This window comes from Dermacentor variabilis, chromosome 1 (genome assembly GCF_050947875.1).
Source record: "Dermacentor variabilis isolate Ectoservices chromosome 1, ASM5094787v1, whole genome shotgun sequence".
NCBI lineage: Eukaryota > Metazoa > Arthropoda > Arachnida > Ixodida > Ixodidae > Dermacentor > Dermacentor variabilis.
In genome coordinates, this window is record NC_134568.1 from 281,281,823 (window position 1) to 281,300,530 (window position 18,708).

General features: G+C 48.3%; 1 protein-coding gene and 1 non-coding gene across 3 annotated transcripts in view; one reads left to right on the top strand and one right to left on the bottom strand.

The window, feature by feature from the left end:
* LOC142565915 (uncharacterized) overlaps positions 1-18,668 on the bottom strand; it is a 57,451-nt gene extending 38,783 nt beyond the window's left edge. Inside the window, exons 1-2 of one of the 2 annotated variants that reach the window (XM_075676535.1) lie at positions 18,494-18,668; positions 4,485-4,803 (exon numbers count right to left, since the gene is read on the bottom strand). The gene's annotated coding sequence lies outside the window, so the exon portion shown is untranslated. The remainder of the gene's footprint in view (positions 1-4,484; positions 4,804-18,493) is intronic. The other variant, XM_075676543.1, reaches the window with a different exon arrangement.
* TRNAW-CCA (transfer RNA tryptophan (anticodon CCA)) lies at positions 17,965-18,037 on the top strand. Its single transcript has one exon. It is a non-coding gene; the product is annotated as a tRNA-Trp (tRNA).
* Positions 18,669-18,708: the final 40 nt, after the last annotated feature.

Below are 18,708 nucleotides of genomic sequence, written 5' to 3' on the forward strand. Positions count from 1 at the left end.
TTCGACGCGAACGAAAGCAAAGTCTTGGGATCTCCTCGTGTTGGAAATGCTCTTTGGTGAGTATGTTTTTTGCAAAGCGATCTAGTGATCTCGCCGATCTTTCGCCGATCTAGTGAGCTCGTTTCCGGTCAAACAACTGTAGTGTTGTGTTCCTGCATGCCTCCTCGTGGAACGTAAGCGGGGATGCGATCGTCGTCATTTGTGCGCTGTCCAAAGCTGTCGGCAATCTACAAAGACGGTTTAAACGCGTGAAAAGCTTCCCGGTTCATGCAGTACGTGTAGTGACCTTCATCTGTTGACTACCACTCATGTTGACTACCACTCACGTTAATTACCACTCACGTTGACTACCACGCACGTTGACTACCACTCTACATACACGCAGACGCACCAACAAAGGAATGCAGGGTCGATCGAAGCAGATTACGATGGCACGCACGCAGAAACAAGCGCGGTCAGGCACGGTCGCGGACGCTGCGAAGGAACAAAGCAGAGTTGACGTCACAACACCGCGGTTTCCGGTCTCCGCTCCGCTCGCTCACTCAAAGGGGGGCGGAGCTACAGCGCAATTTCAACCGACGATTACGTCGCTCCTAATTAAAAAAAAAAAACCAAATTTTACCTACATGGTTTATAAGGTTCCCGCATCCGTATATGAGCGTCTTATTGAATTCGACAGACTCTTCAGCTTCCCTTTAAGGTGTGTTGGAACTTAAGCGTGTGAGCATCCAACATACATTCCATTACCATCTTTCCTTACTATTTTTCGCGCATTTATCTTCCACGGTCACGGACATTCCACGAGGAAATCATGTATAGGCTGCGTATACAGTTGGAATAAAACACGACGTAAATTATTTTATAACTGCATTTTTCAATTGCAAATGCTAACATTCGATAACGTCAGCATCCAAAGCATTCAAAACGTTGGCGCCACTGACAATATTCTTCAATCCGCGATTGTATATCCGCGGTGGAATTAATTTGCTAAAGTATTCTGCAAAATGAGAAACAAGTCAGCTTATACTGTTTATAAAGTTCCGTTGTCGTTGGTCGCGGAAAGGCGAAAATTACGTCTAGAGCGGTTATACTCGTAGCGGGCTGCGTGACTACTGCTGCAGCCGCTGCTAATTACGCGCCTCCGGATGCCAATAGAAGAAGGCCGTGACGGACCTGCCTTTTGCATAAAGACGACCTTGAGGAGACGCTCCCGGTGTGGGCCGCTTCAGCGCAGCATGCATCAAACACGGGAAGAGCGGCGGCAAGGGAGCCAACTATAGGCAGGCAGTGCGCGTGTTTGTGCACGCGAGCACAGGGCGCCTATATTGTCTTTTGCGAGACGAAAACACACCGCCGTGCCCCAGAAGCACCTCGTTGACCCGCATAGCGGGAGCCACCCTTCCAGCGTTGAAATAGTGGCACCGCCGACGTGCCACCACGACGCATGGCTCGGCACGCCCACGCGCGTGCCCATCTCCTGCCTCACTTTCTCGCCCTTTCATGCATGCTCTGCCACACACGGCAACATCGTGAGCGCACTCGCGGAAAGTGGTCGCCTCTCATTTGCCCGATGGACATCGCGTGAGCATATATCTACGGACTCGCCACCCACGGCATGCGTGTCGTGGGCCACAGCCGCGCGGTGAGGACCAAGGGAGCGATGCATGGTACACACCGTGAATCAAACCACAAACTGCGCTTCGTAGAGTTTCATACTCTCTTAGTGTGAGAAGCTACATGCCGCGCGGTAGGAGGGCGTCCGCAAAACGGTTCGCAACGCAAATCGCGCGTGATGTATTCGCATTCCTTGTTCCTCGTTGCCGGCGTTGTGGCGTCAACAACATCGCCCCGCCGGCGCGCCACAGAAGGGAATGATAGGCGCCGTTCGCCCCATCATTCAAAGAAAAACGTCCGGCACTCTTTAACTCAAGCCTTAACTTGGTTACTGCAAAGAGCTTTCTTGACTCTTAGCAGACCTGGCGACCTTGCTCAATCATTTGTCAAAGAACAGTGACGCTGTGGCGCTTTCCCTCCCTAGCCACTGTGATCGTCACCACGCCCTTTGGATGTATATTTCCTTCCAGTATAAATCCAACGACACGCGCTGCTAACGTGATCTCTCCTCCTCCTCCTCCCCTCTTTCTTTCACCACTCTTTCTATCCCTTCCCCCCTGTGCAGCGCGGTTGAGGTGCCCTCATCTGAGAGACAGTTACTGCGCTGCACTTTACCCCATGTTCGTACTTCCCAAACAAGAATCTCTCTCTCTCCTCCTCCTCTGCAGCCGCCGCTGACGACGACGAGGACAAGTGCATCTCGCTCTAAATAACGCGCTTAATTAAGCATTTCAAATTTTGTTGAATAATTTCCGTGCACGCAACAGCTTTTTTAGAGGAATTAAAATGCAGCTGTGCAAAGTTTCAGTGCGAAACCTGCATTCCTTGCTCTTAGCGAGAGCATGTCAATAAATTTTATCCCCTTGTAAGACGTCCTGCAATTCTGGTAATTTGTTTTTCCGTCCACTTTCATTTTCCCTTATTATTTCGACATTTCACTTGGAGGAACAGTAGATTTACCCAGTTCCCCTATGCTTTCTTCGACTTAATTGTCCGTTGGCTTCGTGTGCTTGTGGCCAACGAAAGATCGGGCCCCTGGACTCCATAATTACCACCCGGATTCCAATTCCACACTTTGGACGCGTACACCCTAACGCGAATACAGTTAAGAAGTTCGTTAGTCAAACTTTGTAACTTTGAAAACTCGACATTCTGATTTGTCGTGCCAAGTAATGTGCGTCTTCCATAGGCGTTGTATTTCTTGATCTGTTCAAAGTAAAAACAACAATATATACATAAACGTGCGTTATATGATGAACCAGTGCTCTGGATGCACGAATGCTCATAGCAGGTACGTTCTCCAGTGCACAATTACTATTATTACAACTAACGAAGCAACACTGAAGCGTTCGCTGATTTCATTTTCTCTGAGACTTCCATATTTCCCCCGCGACCATTAGGTTTCATAAGCGAGGTAGAAGTTCTGTTTAGTACCAGCAGCCGTTCTTCCAAGATGACTTGATCGAAAGTAAATACTCATGGCTTACACAAAAACTTGGCTGCACAGAGCTGTACCTTTTCTTTTTATAAAAATGACTGAACGCTTTAACTGCTCTGTTTACTAAAGGTGACTAAAGCAACTGCGCGCCATTTCTCTGGCTTTCTTCGAATGAGTGACCTTCTTTTTTTCTCCCGCCCCCCCTTTCTTTGTACATCAGTCCCGACATCTAAGATTAGTACATTCTATAGCATCCTCCCAAAAACAGTTTCGATATCTAGAGCATGCGCAGGTGGCGTGAACAGAACGCGAAGAGAAAGAAATGAATTAAGAACGTAGCGAAAGAACAAGTCCAACCATTCCCCGCACTTACGGCTGGTGCTTCCTCAGACGTACCGCGCGCGAAGTCCGAGCGGAAACGGGTGCGTAAACAAGAGAAGGTCATTTGTTGCGTAGCCGAAAAAAAAAAAAAAAAAGAACGAAGTGGGAGGGGGGGTACATGGTTTGCTAGCGTCCGCGAAGTCAGCAGCGCTCGATTTCGCTGAGACGTGCATGAAGAGAAAGCAAGCAGGGTGTACGGGACTTTTGAGCTCTTCCACGCGTGACGCAAACAGGTATCTTCCATCTGAGGTTTCCCTCCATGCAGGCACGCATCGCATTCTTCGCTTACGTTCTCAGTTGTCACGGAGGCTAGCGGAGCGCACATTTGCCCACCTTATTCGCGGCTGTCACTTAATAGTGTTTCGCGGGCACCTTTGTTATGTTGCGAACCTACAAACGTAAAGGCTTCATGACAGAGTGGCCGTGAAGCTTTTAGTTTTGATTGGTTACATTGGTGCATTGTATATGACAGTGCACAAAAACATCTCTTTCTTCATTGCAATCACTGCAGAAAATGTCCGCATTAATACCACAGCATACTTTCTGCAGTACATATTCGTTGTCTTCTTTCTAATTTATGATTAAATGAAAAAAAAACGTGCAATTCATCATTGGTGCTGCGTTTGCGCGGTCTTTTCTGTTGGTTTTGTTTTCTACTGGTTCATTTGTTATTGGATTTGTCTGTTATTATTATTATTATTATTATTATTATTATTATTATTATTATTATTATTATTATTATTATTCAAGGTAACGTATAGCGCAACATCAGCAAGTTTTTTCAGTGATTGCATTATATCCTGCGAATGAGCTTTAATTTTTGTTGCCTGACTTCTTATGCCGAATTTCGTTTTCTGGCAAGACACGACTTGCCCCACAACAATGCGCTTAGAAAGTAGCAGACATCGACACAACGGAACACTTCTGTCAACGCTTAGTTGAACTACATTGCACCAAATGACCCTATACACTATGACGTGCGAGGCCAGCTGCAGCGGCAAGTCGCGCGTGAGCACATGCGCGACGGCACGTCCTATGTAGCCGAGCTCACCGTTTCGTGCGCAGTAGCGGAGTGCGTCGCACGCTGTCAGCGTAGGACTTCAGTGGCTCGGTTGAGTTACCGACACGTCCAACGTCGTCCGCGCATCAACACCGGACCGGCGCCGCGTCGTCTCCGGCATGTGCGCCGCTGCCGGTTGCGCAAGTTGGTGCCTGGCCGGCGGCCACCATTGGAACAACGCGGTCCTGACGTGACGCTCGCGTCACGGCCGGAGAGGAGGAGCTGCGCGTCGCTTGTATAACGACGCGCTGTTGCGGATGCCTGCCGGTGAAGGGCGCGCCGTCGTTGCCGCGGTGCGACACGCACACCGCTGGAACGGGGGAAAAAAAATGTATCCGTTAGTAGGATTACACATTGGGAGGTGCCAGTGCAACTCGCGGCTGTTGCGTGCCGTGTGCGCTCAACGCTGCCTTGGGACATTAGCCAAAGCTGGAGACACGCGCTTGTCAGCACACGGGCCCCACTTTATTTGACTGATGTCCAAATGGATAGCTTCCCCTGGGACGCCCACAGATTAACACGTTGAATAGCCACTTTTTGTGAGATTGGAGTTGTAAAATATACGCTTGCGCGTGAAGAGCAGCAATAGTTTGTAATAAAAGAAAAATAAAAGAGGCAGAAGAAGAAGCTCCGGGGTGCTATCCTGGACACTTTCCGCCACATTGTCAAATCCTGCAACGATGGCGGCAGAGCTGACAGAGATGTCAAATTCGACAATTCGGCGGAATTTGACCATGCCCAGGATACCACCCTTGGTGAGCTAACAGGCAATATACAAAACAGCGTAGGATGGTCATCTTCTTGTGCTACGACTTGGGCTTGTGTTGCTGGTGTAACTGATGGCAAGCCAGCAAGCTGGCCCGTCTGAGCGGTTGTTGAACTTTAATGAAAGCCGCACAAGGCCAGCCAGCTCAGCGGCAGACCGAGCCACACGAGCCTATGGTATTGCGACTCGACCAATAATAAAAGGGAGTTGTCGAAGTTGAATTGCAATACCCTGGCGACGGGCCAACGGAGTGACCAGGCGTGCCGCTATGCTGGGCCGATGGCTTGAGCCTCTTGCCCAAAGCACCTAGGCATGCAGCGCATGCTCCTATATATGCGCTGCCTCATGGTCAGGTCTCCGCCATGCGTGCTTCTTGCTGTGCTGTGGCTCCTTGGATTTTTGCAGAGTTGATTGAGTGATGGGAGGTCAAACGCCTCAAAGCTCAAAGCGTAGATGTCCTAGCGGGGAGTCGAAGCCGCGATAGCGTTCTCAACAGCGGAATGTTGCAGCCACTGAGCTGCCGTGGCGGGTTCCTTGCTGTCTTTTTGCGGATGTCGTTGTGGACGATATCTTCATTGGCGTGACCCCTAAATCATTGCGGTCTATGAGCACGGTCAACTCGGCAAATACAGTGATTTACGGACGCGGTACGGTGCCGCAACACTGAAAGAACATTTCAAAGGAGCTGAGCTGCTCGCATGTGTCAAAAAATTTGAATTGAAGGCATATGTGGGTGAGTAGTAACTCGGAAACTGGTGAATCGTTATCAAACCGTGTGTACGTGTACGGGCGTGCATGCGTGCGTGCGTGCGTGTATGTGCGTGTGCCGAAGGGAAAAGTTCCAGGTTAATTTTGACCACATCAGTTCTTGTTAATGCACGCCCGAAAATTGGTACACGAGCGTTTTTTGCATTTTGCTCCCATCGGAATGCTGCTGCATTGACCGGGACTGGAACTCGTGATTCCGTGCTCATCAGAACACACATAATGCTAGCTTTAATAGGACAAACCCTAGCGCATTTAACAAGTGCCGCTGGGGCTGAGCAATTCCCAATAATAGTTCAGAATTATGATTCGGGACATTTTTTTTTGTCTGTTCAAAAGTTAGATAGGTAAGACGGTAGGCAAAATAATAAAAAGTATTTGATGACCCAACCCAAATGAACGTTTTTGTTTCTCTCCTTATGCATACGCTCACGTTGGTTTGCATTGACTACCACAATTTAAACGAAACTCTTGTTCGGCCTGTTTGACAATAATAATTATCCTTTTCTTTTTACTTTTGTGTTTTTAGAGCTGGCCTACGCTTTCTATCTCTTGTATCTATTTAAACGAAAATGTGTATAGCTGCCACTCATGATGCCGACGTCTCCTATACATGCACAGATTTAGATTTTTTAGTTATGAGGTGCAGTTGTTGTGTTATTAAAACACATATTATGGACAAGTTGACCCACTCGAGATAGTAAGCGGTCCACATAGTTCAGATGACCTGTCTTTAATAAATTCCACCTGTGACTGTAACGCAGCTTGACTTCACTGTTATCCAGATTTACTTTAACGTGGCTGAAGGTTACTATAAGAAAGGGTTAACGGTTAGTGTTCAACAACGTCAATGGTTATTTCGTGGTAAAGCCTAGCCGACTCGCTTGTCTCATGCATCTTGTAGTCGCGATTATCGCAACCGGTTCGTTCTCGAGCCAACAAGAAAGTACGAGAGAACGAGAGAACACTGACAGCCCGAAAAGCGCGTAAAAATGCGAGCTTGGGACCGTGATTAAGCTGATTAGCTCGATATGTATCTGTAAAGGGAAATAAACATAATTAAGGGCTAAAGGGCGGCATCGCAGCAAAATAAATAAATAAATAAATAAAGAAAGAAAGAAAGAAAGAAAGAAAGAAAGAAAGAAAGAAAGAAAGAAAGAAAGAAAGAAAGAAAGAAAGAAGGTGTGGCTGCTGTATGCCGAAACCCGACGCCCTAACGTGCACGCAGGAACGTTGAACTAAGGCCGAAGTGGGCACAGCAAAGTGTTCCTCAATCTCCTCCCTCTCCATTCATGGATGGCATACGAGCTTAGAAAAAATAAAAGAAAAAAAATACTGTTGCTGCAGAACGCATCCCGCGCGACGCCTCACACAATGTAATGAATTAAACATATAGGGCGTGAGCAGTTCTTCAACTCTCCTCGCCTCATGTGCTCCCACGTCTTTCCTGTTTCCCTGCGACTCCGAAGCGTTGTCCGCGACGGTATGCCACATTACATGCGAATATCTGTCGCACTATGTGACCATTACATACACATTAAGTACCCGCCGTGGTTTCTCAGTGGCTATGGTGTTGGGCTGCTGAGCACGAGGTCGCGGGATCGAATCCCGGCCACGGCGGCCGCATCTCGATGGGGGCGAAATGCGAAAACGCCCGTGTACTTAGATTTAGGTGCACGTTAAAGAACCCCAGGAGGTCGAAATTTCCGGAGTCCTCCACTACGGCGTGCCTCATAATCAGAAAGTGGTTTTGGCAGGTAAAGCCCCATAATTTCATTTCATACACATTAAGTATATTATCCTCTGTGTGCATAGGCCAAAGCATACCCAGGAAACGAAGGAGTTGGTAAATTATGGGACGCGCAACGTTTATTCTTAGTAATCGATGTTCGTAAACTATATAGCAGTTGGTAAACTGTAGGTATTGCTTTATGTTGTAACACAAAAAGGAAAGGAGAAAAAGAAAAGGTGCACAGCGAGGGAAGTAACCTGGGCCCGTATTCGCTACAAAATGTGTCACGCTCGAACTGTTCGCAAGAGCAAGCACCAGGCAATGGAAATGTTGGTAATATAATTAGTGAATGTACCTGACTCAAGGCAAGCACCTCATCAGAGCGAAAAGCTTTGTGCATTCGGCTCCTGAGTACTTTGCTGCTGGGAATTCTTCTATGACCGTCGTCTATTGTACGTGTGTTACTTCGCGCAGTTACAGCGTTACAAAGCAGTGTTAACCTATTTATACACTTACTCTGAGTACACGTGGGTGGTTATCGATATTCTTCTGTGCTGTCGTTATTGCGAATCAGCGCTTATCTTTCAGTAAAGTTAGAAGCTTTGAACGCGAACATATACTTGACTACTGATACTCGGACGCAAGCGTCAATTCGAACACCTGCACTAGATCTCACTGGGTACCCCGGAGGTGAAAACTCAATATTTCAAGAACGGGGCGAATATACTCGAAGTTTCGAATGCAAATCGAATATTGCACATTGACTACTCGCATTGTTATTTCAAGCACTCTAAAATGCCAAGTATACTTGGCATTTTAGAATGCTTGAAACTAACTAAATATTTCGCAACAATCTGTTGGTAAAGTCTTGCTATTGTTTTCTATACGCTAAATAAAATATCGCAAATTATCATAAGTGAAGCAGCAACAATTTTTTTCGAAGCAATGCCGAAACAAGATGGGTATTGTAAGCTTTGTTTTCGGCTTTGGGGTGGAAGCCTACATGGCAACTGCGATTTTTATATCTAGTCTGTGGTCTAATGTTCTTGGAAATTTAGTTATGCAGCAGTTTTATCTTTTACCTTAGAACTGCAGCGATGTTTTTCCTTGTGACAGGCCCGTTTACATGTGTTTGCGGCACACATGCCTTTCGGAACGCCCCCCCCCCCTTTCTTTTTCTCTCCAGAACTTCTGATCTATAGGCAAGCATTAACGTTTTTGGAAAGTTAGTAATACAGCAGCCATTGATTCTTGGAAAGCTTGTTTGCAACCAGCTTATGAATATGTTGAGAGGCTATTCGTACAGTTTTCTTTAATTACAATTAACAATCTTGCCTAAAACTGATCATATGTCCGTCATTGTTAGCTGTCATTTTTTTTCACAATTCAGTACAGCGTGGTACCAAACTATACCGAAATATATATTTCTGCTGTAGATATATGCGTCTGCGTTTCACTAATCGATATTTGCTTCTAGTATACTCTGTACTTACTGTTCGTATTCGATTTGTATTCGAAAAAGCTTATACTCTCCCACCTCTAAATATTTCACTTCTGAATAGTGTATGTATGTATGTATGTATGTATGTATGTATGTATGTATGTATGTATGTATGTATGTATGTATGTATGTATGTATGTATGTATGTATGTATGTATGTATGTATGTATGTATGTATGTATGTATGTATGTATGTATGTATGTATGTATGTATGTATGTATGTATGTATGTATGTATGTATGTATGTATGTATGTTTCTGTCGATTGCTTCTCTTCTACAGCGAAAGCTGTATATGACTAACCTTCCGTAGTTTTTTCGGCGTCCGGCAATAGAAACGGACTTAGCGAATTCTAACAAACCCATAAGGGTGCAGTGCGGCGGCGCACGCATATGTCGAAATGCTGAACAGATTTGAACGCTCGCCGTGAAAAATAGCGTGACGTCAAGGTTATCGCAGTATATGAGCAGGAGAGGTATCGGCGCTAAAAACAGCTGCGTTAGCGATGGGGCAGACACGTATAGTTCGCACACCCGAAGAACAACATGCATGTGTACGAGGAGCGCCGGAGAAAACAGCAACGAGAATGTAAACGGCGCCGGCGCGAAACGACCACCGACGAAGAACGTTCCTGCGATGCTGAACGAAAACGACATTCGCGATCCCGGGCACCTCCAAACGAACGACGCCAGACTCGCAACGCGAAAAATGACAACCATTCCACTCTGTGAAGATGGAATGGCAGCGAAAGCACTTTGCTTTTCGTTTGAGAGCTTTGACTGCCGTCAGCTTTCACTGCCATTCCATCTTCACAGACTGGAATGGTTGTCATACTTTTTTTTACATTTTGCGATTACTTCTCTCGCTTTAGTGGGCAGGAGGGAATAGCCAAAAACGCATGTTAGATTGGCAACCGCGATGGGGTGGTTCGGATAGTAACACCATTCTCACCGGTGTATCATAGCTCTTCTCTCTAACGCTGAGAAGTTTTTTTTCAAATATCTATCGTAAGGTCAGTCACTCGGGAGACCGCATTAGCGCACGTGAGGAATGGTCTGTGGACATCTGGAGCCTGTACAAGTACGCGCTTGCACTTCGTTATGCGGCCCGCACTGCTGGACACACATGAACCTTTTTATCTCTTAATATGTTGTATGTAAATTTAAGTACGTAAATTCCGACTCACAATAATGAATTGTCAATTATTTCTGTAACATTTCTTTTCTATATAGTATGTCCTTGTCTAGTGCTGGGCACCTTCGAACTTAGCCGAAGAGTTGCCGGATCAACACATCTCTTGTGCAAGCGTAGCTCGTTATTTATGATCGTGGAACGCCCTTACGTATAAGTTCAAATTATGGGGATCCATGGGCCCGGATTCACAAATCTGTTCATATTACATGGCTGCGACTTCGGATATTGTTACTTTTTCTTTTTGCTAAAGCCGGTAGTTGATTTATAGCTGTTCTTTTTTCGACGGTGTATGAACTCAGATTGGATTCCCTGTTAAAATACTAAATAAGCGGCAGTTATTGGTTCAGAATAGGAAAACAAAGAAAGGAAGCTGTATAAAGCTATCATCAGGAACGCTTCGCCTTCATGGTGCGCTTAATTCTGACCACGTTGCTTGGTTGAATCCGCAGAAGACCGCGACGTGGCTGAGCTGCAGCAAATCGCATCGCGATCAGCTGTAGGTTTTGCGCCCTGGTGCGCACTGCGATTCGGTGGCGCTGAGCCACGTCACGCCTCTGCCGCAGAGGGAGTCAGCAATTTGGCCGATCATGTGAATCCAGCTTTAACAGCGAAGTACGAGACACACACACACACGCACACATGCACATACACACCAGGGGCGTGTTTTGTAACTATAGATCTCCATGCGTCTTACCATTCGTCGCGCTGCATAGCCGCCAGTCCTGGCTATATAACAGCGGCGCGCGCCGGCATGCGAGCCAATTACGAAGGACAAAAACACCGGAGGATGAAATGGAACGTAATAAGATACGGCTGCCGAGCAGGGGAATGGGAGCTAGCTGGAATTAAGCGCCACGTGGAGAATACATGCTCTCACGGAGCAGGAGGTGCCATATGCGAAAGAAACGAATGAATCCGTTGGCAAGGACGGTCGAATTCTTGCTTCGCTTTATACGGCGCATGCCCAATGCGCATGCGTTTCTATGTTTACGTGACATGGGGCTTGTATTGAATTGCGTTTGAACTGCTTTCGAGTCTCAACTACTTGAGCGAAACCACCTGTGATGCAGGCGATGGAAAACGCATGCAGTCAAGTCAATTGCGCCCATTAGTCGGCCACAGTACGCTCAGCAGTTTGAAGAGCTTGCCACGAGCGCTATAACGCGTTCGACGAAAGCATGGAGGACCCGGAGCTACGGTTGACATACGCTGTTAGTAAACATGAGTCGAATATGCGAAGCCTTTCTTTCATAAGAAGTTCTCATAAACAGGCCGCCTACATCGATACTACCATGTCGAAATTGGATGACACTATAGCTCTTATGAGAAGCTCTCGCGAGTACGAAAGCTTCGTCAACATGGGGCACGTATTTTCCCGCTGGTTCTGTGGAAAACAGTTTAAAGATATGTTAATTTCTAATACGTTAAAAAAAAGAACTTCATAAAAGAGGCTATACGTCGATCTCTTAAAAATTGTTCTCGGTCTATTTCAATTTGCCCGTTGGGAAAAGATGCGCACGGGAATACTCCGAAATGACACCGGCTCCTATAATGGGTTATTATTCGCTAAGAAGTATGTGTGGCGCTTATATTCAGTCGTACACGCACGGGTGGCTGCCAAAAGGCGGACGTTGTGCCTCACTCGTTGACATATATAGAATATTTTAAAGCCGAAATTGCTGAAAAGCCAGCATGCACACACACACACACACACACACACACACACACACACACACACACACACACACACACACACACACACACACACACACACACACACACACACACACACACACACACACACACACACACACACACACACACACACACACACACACATATATATATATATATATTGTAACGACGTGGGATCGACGAGTATGCGTAGCAGCACCGCCAAGAAACGCACTGTATCAGTCGTCCAAGGGAACAACAACAACGTCTTCTTCGTTTTCCCCCGCTTCACCTAAAAACACGCGCTACTTCAGCGTCGTCCCCACTGGCGCATACCCGCTGAATAATGGTTCTGCCAAATATAGTTGCGTCATTTGCTCCCCCTTTAGAAAAGATCATCGTCCCGATGATAGAGGCTTGGAAGGCAGCGGTAAAGAACTGCGCAGTCTTGGCAGTCCTCATAGTACGGCTTCATACGCAGCACGTGAACGACCTCGGGTAAATGCCGTCGGCGCTTTGAACAGTGCGAGCTGTCAGGAACGACTTCGTAGTTGACGTCACTGATGCGTCGGAGAACTATGTAGGGCCCGAAGTATTTACGTAGGAGCTTTTCAGAGAGCCCACGCTGTCGAATAGGTGTCCAGACCCACACTTTGTCGCCGATGTTGTATGTTACGGCTTTGTGCCGAAGATTGTAGCGTCTGGCGTCAATGTCCTGCTGTTCGTGGATTCGCAGACGCGCAAGCTGCCTAGCTGCCTCTGCTCGGTGTGTTATCTCTTCAGCACCCGTTTCGTTGTCGTCAAATTCATGAGGGAGCATTGCATCTAATGTTGTTGTAACCTCACGGCCGTATACGAGACTGAAGGGCGTCTTGCGAGTGGTCTCTTGACGAGCCGTATTGTACGCGAAGGTGACATAAGGTAAAACCTCGTCCCAGTTCCTATGCTCTACATCTACGTACATGCTTATCATATCAGCCAATGTCCTATTGAGTCGTTCTGTCAGTCCGTTTGTTTGAGGGTGATACGCTGTTGTCTTTCGGTGGGCGGTACCACTTAGACGTAGAACGATATCTAAAAACTGGGCCATGAACGCAGTACCTCTGTCCGTGACGACTACTGCGGGAGCGCCATGCCTTAAAACGATGGATTCCAGAAAAAATCGTGCCGCTTCATCTGCTGTTGCCCTTTGCAGGGCACTTGTCTCGGCATATCTAGTGAGATAATCCGTGGCAACGATTATCCACCTATTACCAGTAGTAGACGTTGGGAAGGGGCCCAGAAAGTCCATGCCTACTTGTGCAAATGGTGTGGCCGGTACGTCAACAGGGTGCAGTAAGCCGGCTGGTTTGACGGATGGCGGTTTACGACGTTGGCAATCCAGACATGTCTGAACGTAGCGTTTAACGACCGCAGTAAGTCTCGGCCAGTAGTACTTCTGCCGAATCCGTGCCAATGTGCGAGTGTAGCCCAAGTGCCCAGCAGTCGGCTCGTTGTGGCAGGCGTTTAAGATTTCACGTCGAAGCGGTGATGGAACAACAAGTAAGTAGTTGCTGCCGCTAGGCGAGAAGTTCTTCTTGTAGAGGACGTTGCGACGCAAGCAGTATGATGCCACCCCTCTTGCAAAGAGCCTCGGCACGCGGTTGGTTCGTCCTTCGAGGTAATCAATAAGCGGCAGCAATTCAATGTCATCCCGTTGCTGGCGTGAAAGATCGGCAGTATCCACGAGTCCCAGAAAAACGGTGTCATCATCGTCTTGTGCTGCCGGCTCAACAGGAGACCGAGAAAGGCAGTCGGCGTCTGCGTGCCGTTTTCCCGACTTGTATGTAACAACAAAGTCGAACTCTTGGAGTCGAAGACTCCAGCGTGCGAGCCGGCCGGAAGGATCTTTCAAATTAATGAGCCAGCAGAGGGAATGGTGGTCACTAACGACGGTGAAAGACCGACCATACAAATACGGACGAAATTTCAGAACTGCCCATACCATTGCGAGGCATTCTTTTTCAGTGGTGGAGTAGTTAGCTTCGGCTCGGGATAGTGTCCTACTGGCGTAAGCAATCACCTTTTCGCTGTCGCCCTGCCATTGTACTAGCACCGCCCCTAGACCGACATTACTAGCGTCTGTATGCAATATCGTCGGGGCTTCCTCATCGAAGTGTGCTAATACGGGAGGCGATTGCATGCGTTGCCGGAGCTCGTGGAATGCCCGCTGCTGGTCTTCGCCCCAAGTAAAAGGCATATCGTCTCGGGTGAGCTGTGTTAACGGCCATGCGATACGCGAGAAATTAGCAATAAATCGCCGGTAATATGCACAGAGTCCCAGAAAACGTCGCACGGCTTTTTTGTCTGATGGAATCGGGAAATTAGCGACGGCGGCAATTTTATCCGGATCAGGTCGGACTCCTTGGCTACTGACGACGTGACCGAGGAACTGGAGCTCATGAAAACCAAAATGGCACTTCTCAGGCTTCAAAGTAAGACCGGCAGAGCGTATCGCTTCAAAAACAGTTTTCAGCCTTCGTAAGTGTTCGTCGAACGTTGCGGAAAAGACAATCACGTCATCCAAGTACACCAGGCATGTTTGCCATTTGAGTCCGGAGAGCACAGTGTCCATTAGACGCTGAAATGTTGCTGGCGCCGAACACAAACCGAAAGGAAGTACCTGAAATTCATAAAGTCCGTCAGGCGTCACAAAGGCTGTTTTCTCACGGTCTCTCTCATCCACTTCGATCTGCCAATAACCGCTTTTCAAGTCCATTGAGGAAAAGTAGCACGAGTTTCGCAACCTATCCAAGGAATCATCAATACGCGGCAGCGGATAAACGTCCTTCTTTGTGACCTGATTGAGCTTCCGATAGTCAACGCAGAAGCGCAGGCTACCGTCCTTCTTCTTCACTAAAACTACAGGTGATGCCCACGGACTATTAGATGGTCGAATAACGCCATCTTCTAGCATCGTCTTCACTTGTTTTTGTATCGCTTCGCGTTCCTTTGGGGCCACACGATAAGGGTTTTGTCGGATGGGTCTGGCGTCGACATCAGTAATGATGCGGTGTTTCGTAAGGGGCGTATGACCAACTCGTGACGCAGAGGAGAAACAGCCCCGGTACTGCTTGATGAGCTCAAGCAGACGATTCCGCTCAACGGCCGTTAACGTCGGATTAACGTCTACAATAGGTGCAGCTGTGTGGATTGTAGAGGCCGACTCCTGCGCTAAGTGGCAGTCTTGTATTTCTGTCACTTCATCGAAATAGGCGACAGCAGTGCCTCTAACGATGTGTCGGCGCTCCCTACTAAAATTTGTCAGCAAGAGTTCGGCGCTTCCGTCGATTACATTGATAAGTGCTCTGGCAATGGACACACCGCAATTCAGTGCTAGCGCACTGATGTGTTCAGCTACTCCAGTCCCACTTTGCAGGCTGTCACAGCGCACCTGTACGAGGGAGCAACTCCGCGGCAAAAGTATGACGTCGTCCGCGGCAATACGTAAGCGAGGTTGTTGTGGCTTCTCATGGGTGACATTATCCGAACTCGTGGCAAAAGTGACGCTTCTGTCACGGATGTTAATCACGGCGCCGTACTCCCGTAGAAAATCCATGCCCAGTATAAGTTCTTTACAACACTCAGTAAGGATGACGAGGGTGACGACGAAGGTTGAACCGGCGATTAAGAGTCGGGCCGTGCATTTCCCGACAGGTGTCATCAACTGACCTCCGGCGGTTCTTATGTTGGGCCCGTGCCATGGTGTCTTCACCTTCCTCAGTTTGTCAGCGACCTGTAAGTTAAGGATTGAAAAATGGGAGCCAGTGTCAACCAGAGCGGCTATTTCGTGACCGTCAATGCAAACGATGAGCTCGGCGCTGACGATGTCAGTTATGTCTTTCGTACTTCTATTCGTCGTATTCGTCGTTGTGCTGGGCGTCTTTTTCGTCAATGTAGTCTTCACGTCGTCGTTCGTCGATAACGGGGGATGTGGAGCAGTTAGAGTATTGGCAACCTCACCCCCGGAGGTCGCTGCGGCTAGTTTCCCCGTCGAGGGCTAGGCGATCTGCCCCTAGTGACGTCGGCAAAGCTGCGACGAGTCGGCGAATTGTAGCGCGCCGGAGATGGAGAAGGAGAACGTGGTCGGGACGTCGTCGTATTTGGTGGCTGACTGTTCACAGGAGCGTCGTTGTAAGCGCGTCGACCGTCGTACGGAGAATAAGCATAGTTGGCAGGAAAGCTTGGTTGTTGAGCGGCGCGATAGTTGTTCCATTTGCGGCAAACTCTATAGACGTGTCCAGCTTCACCACAATGGTAGCACACTGGTCGACGGTCGACGGTGCGCCACAAATCGGTTTTCCGGCGCTGGTAGTTCGGCGGTAACTCTCCATGGAGCCAAGGGGTGGCGTGCGCATGTCGAAAATACGGCGTTGTTTGTGCTGGCATGATCGGCGGGGTCGGTAGAGTCGACGAGGGTGACGATGTCGGCTCTATTTGTGGCGTAGGTGGTGTTGTAGTTATGGGTGTCAACGGCGTTGAAGTTGCGTTGAGTGGACGGCGGACAGCTTCCGCATAAGTGAGGCGCCGCGGAACGTTGCCACAGTCTGGCGCTGAAAAAGCTTGCCGGACTTCCTCCCGGACGACATCAGCAACAAAAGATAACGCTGGCGTCGGTTCCGTAGGCGCAACCACAAAGCCGAGCTGCCGAAGCTCTTCTCGCACCACTTCGCGGACAACTTCACGCAGAGACATGTCGTTACTCGCAGCCAGTACGGAAGTGTTCGCCGTCGAGTTGCCCATGTCATGCTGGCGGTATCGTTGATGCAGGGCCCGTTCAATGGCTGTAGCCTCTTTTGTGAACTGTGCCACTGTTGTCGGTGGATTTCTCACAAGGCCGGCAAACAGTTGCTCCTTCACTCCTCGCAGGAGATATCGCAGCTTTCTTTCCTCTGGCATGTCTGGGTCTGCCCTACGGAAAAGACGGGCCATGTCTTCTGAGAACATAGCAACACTCTCATTGGGCTTTTGAACGCGGATTTCAAGGAGACGCTGCGCGTTTTCCCTCCTGTCGATGCTTGAAAAGGTATCCAGCAGCTGTGCGCGGAAGTCGTCCCACGTGGCAAAGCTCCTCTCCCGGTTTACGTACCACGTACGAGCATTGTCCTTCAAATAGAAATAGACACTCGAGAGTTTGTCCGCCGAGCTGGTCTTATGGTTATACTGGGCGACGCGCTCGAACTGGTCTAGCCAATCTTGGACGTCTTCAAAGGCATCACCATGAAAGCTCTCCGGGACCATAGGATTCTGTAGCGTTACTTGCGATGGAGCTGCGGTGGCCATGTTATTTGTAGGAGGCAAACGATTTCTCGAAGTTTCTTGCAGCGGACTGGACTCGGGCGCTAAGCCTAGCAGGCGACGACTGAAGCGGTGGACCGGTGTTTCGATGCGCGATGGTGATTCCGGGCTCGATCGTCGGCTCCGCGAAGGGGTGCCAAGCATGAAGAATACCCAGCACCTCCACCAGTGTAACGACGTGGGATCGACGAGTATGCGTAGCAGCACCGCCAAGAAACGCACTGTATCAGTCGTCCAAGGGAACAACAACAACGTCTTCTTCGTTTTCCCCCGCTTCACCTAAAAACACGCGCTACTTCAGCGTCGTCCCCACTGGCGCATACCCGCTGAATAATGGTTCTGCCAAATATAGTTGCGTCAATATATATATATATATATAGTCATATCATGAGAAGCCAACAACACTAACACCAAGGAAAACATAGGGGAAATTACTTGTGCTTAATAAATGAAAATAAAGAAACGACAAATGAATGGAAATTAAAGTGGATGGGGAAACGCCGGCGCGGTAGCTCAATTGGTAGGGCATCGCACGCCAAATGCTAAGGTTGTGGGTTCGGTTCCCACCTGCGGCAAGTTGTTCTTTCATCCACTTTAATTTCCATTGATTTGTCGTTCCTTTATTTTCATTTATTAAGCACAAGTGATTTCCCCTATGTTGTCCTTGGTGTCAGTGTTGTTGGCTTCTCATGATATGACTAATAAAAATCGGGCCCCTCGGTTAACTCCCTTTCTTCTCGTTTATATATATATATATATATATATATATATATATATATACGTGAAGCAATATATTTTACCTCGATTCCGTATCAGCTGTCCCATTAGGCTGTCGTTGTGGTGAACGACAAAAGCTGTACAATTCCGACGCTTGGCACCTCTTGCGACTAACACTCAAAGCACCGACGCCCCTTCAGTTGCTTCGCAAAGCCACGCGTCCTGAAGCAGCCGCGCGGGCTCTCTCCGTTTACATCTGAAGCCGCATTGGCGCCCCATGGAACGTGTTAAAATTTGGCGAAATATTACTGTACCTTCTGAACGGACGAGCCAGTAGTGCGGGCCGTACTCAGCACGGCTGACCTCTCGCCGGCAGTCTTGCCCGTCCTTTCGGTGTGAACTAAACAGACTCGCCCAGACGTATGCGAAATGCCATTGTCATGTCACCGTTCTCCCATTCCCGACAAACTCTGGACAGAGTCTCGACAGAAGTGCAACCAGAGGTGCCGCTCCTTCCTGCTACCGCACA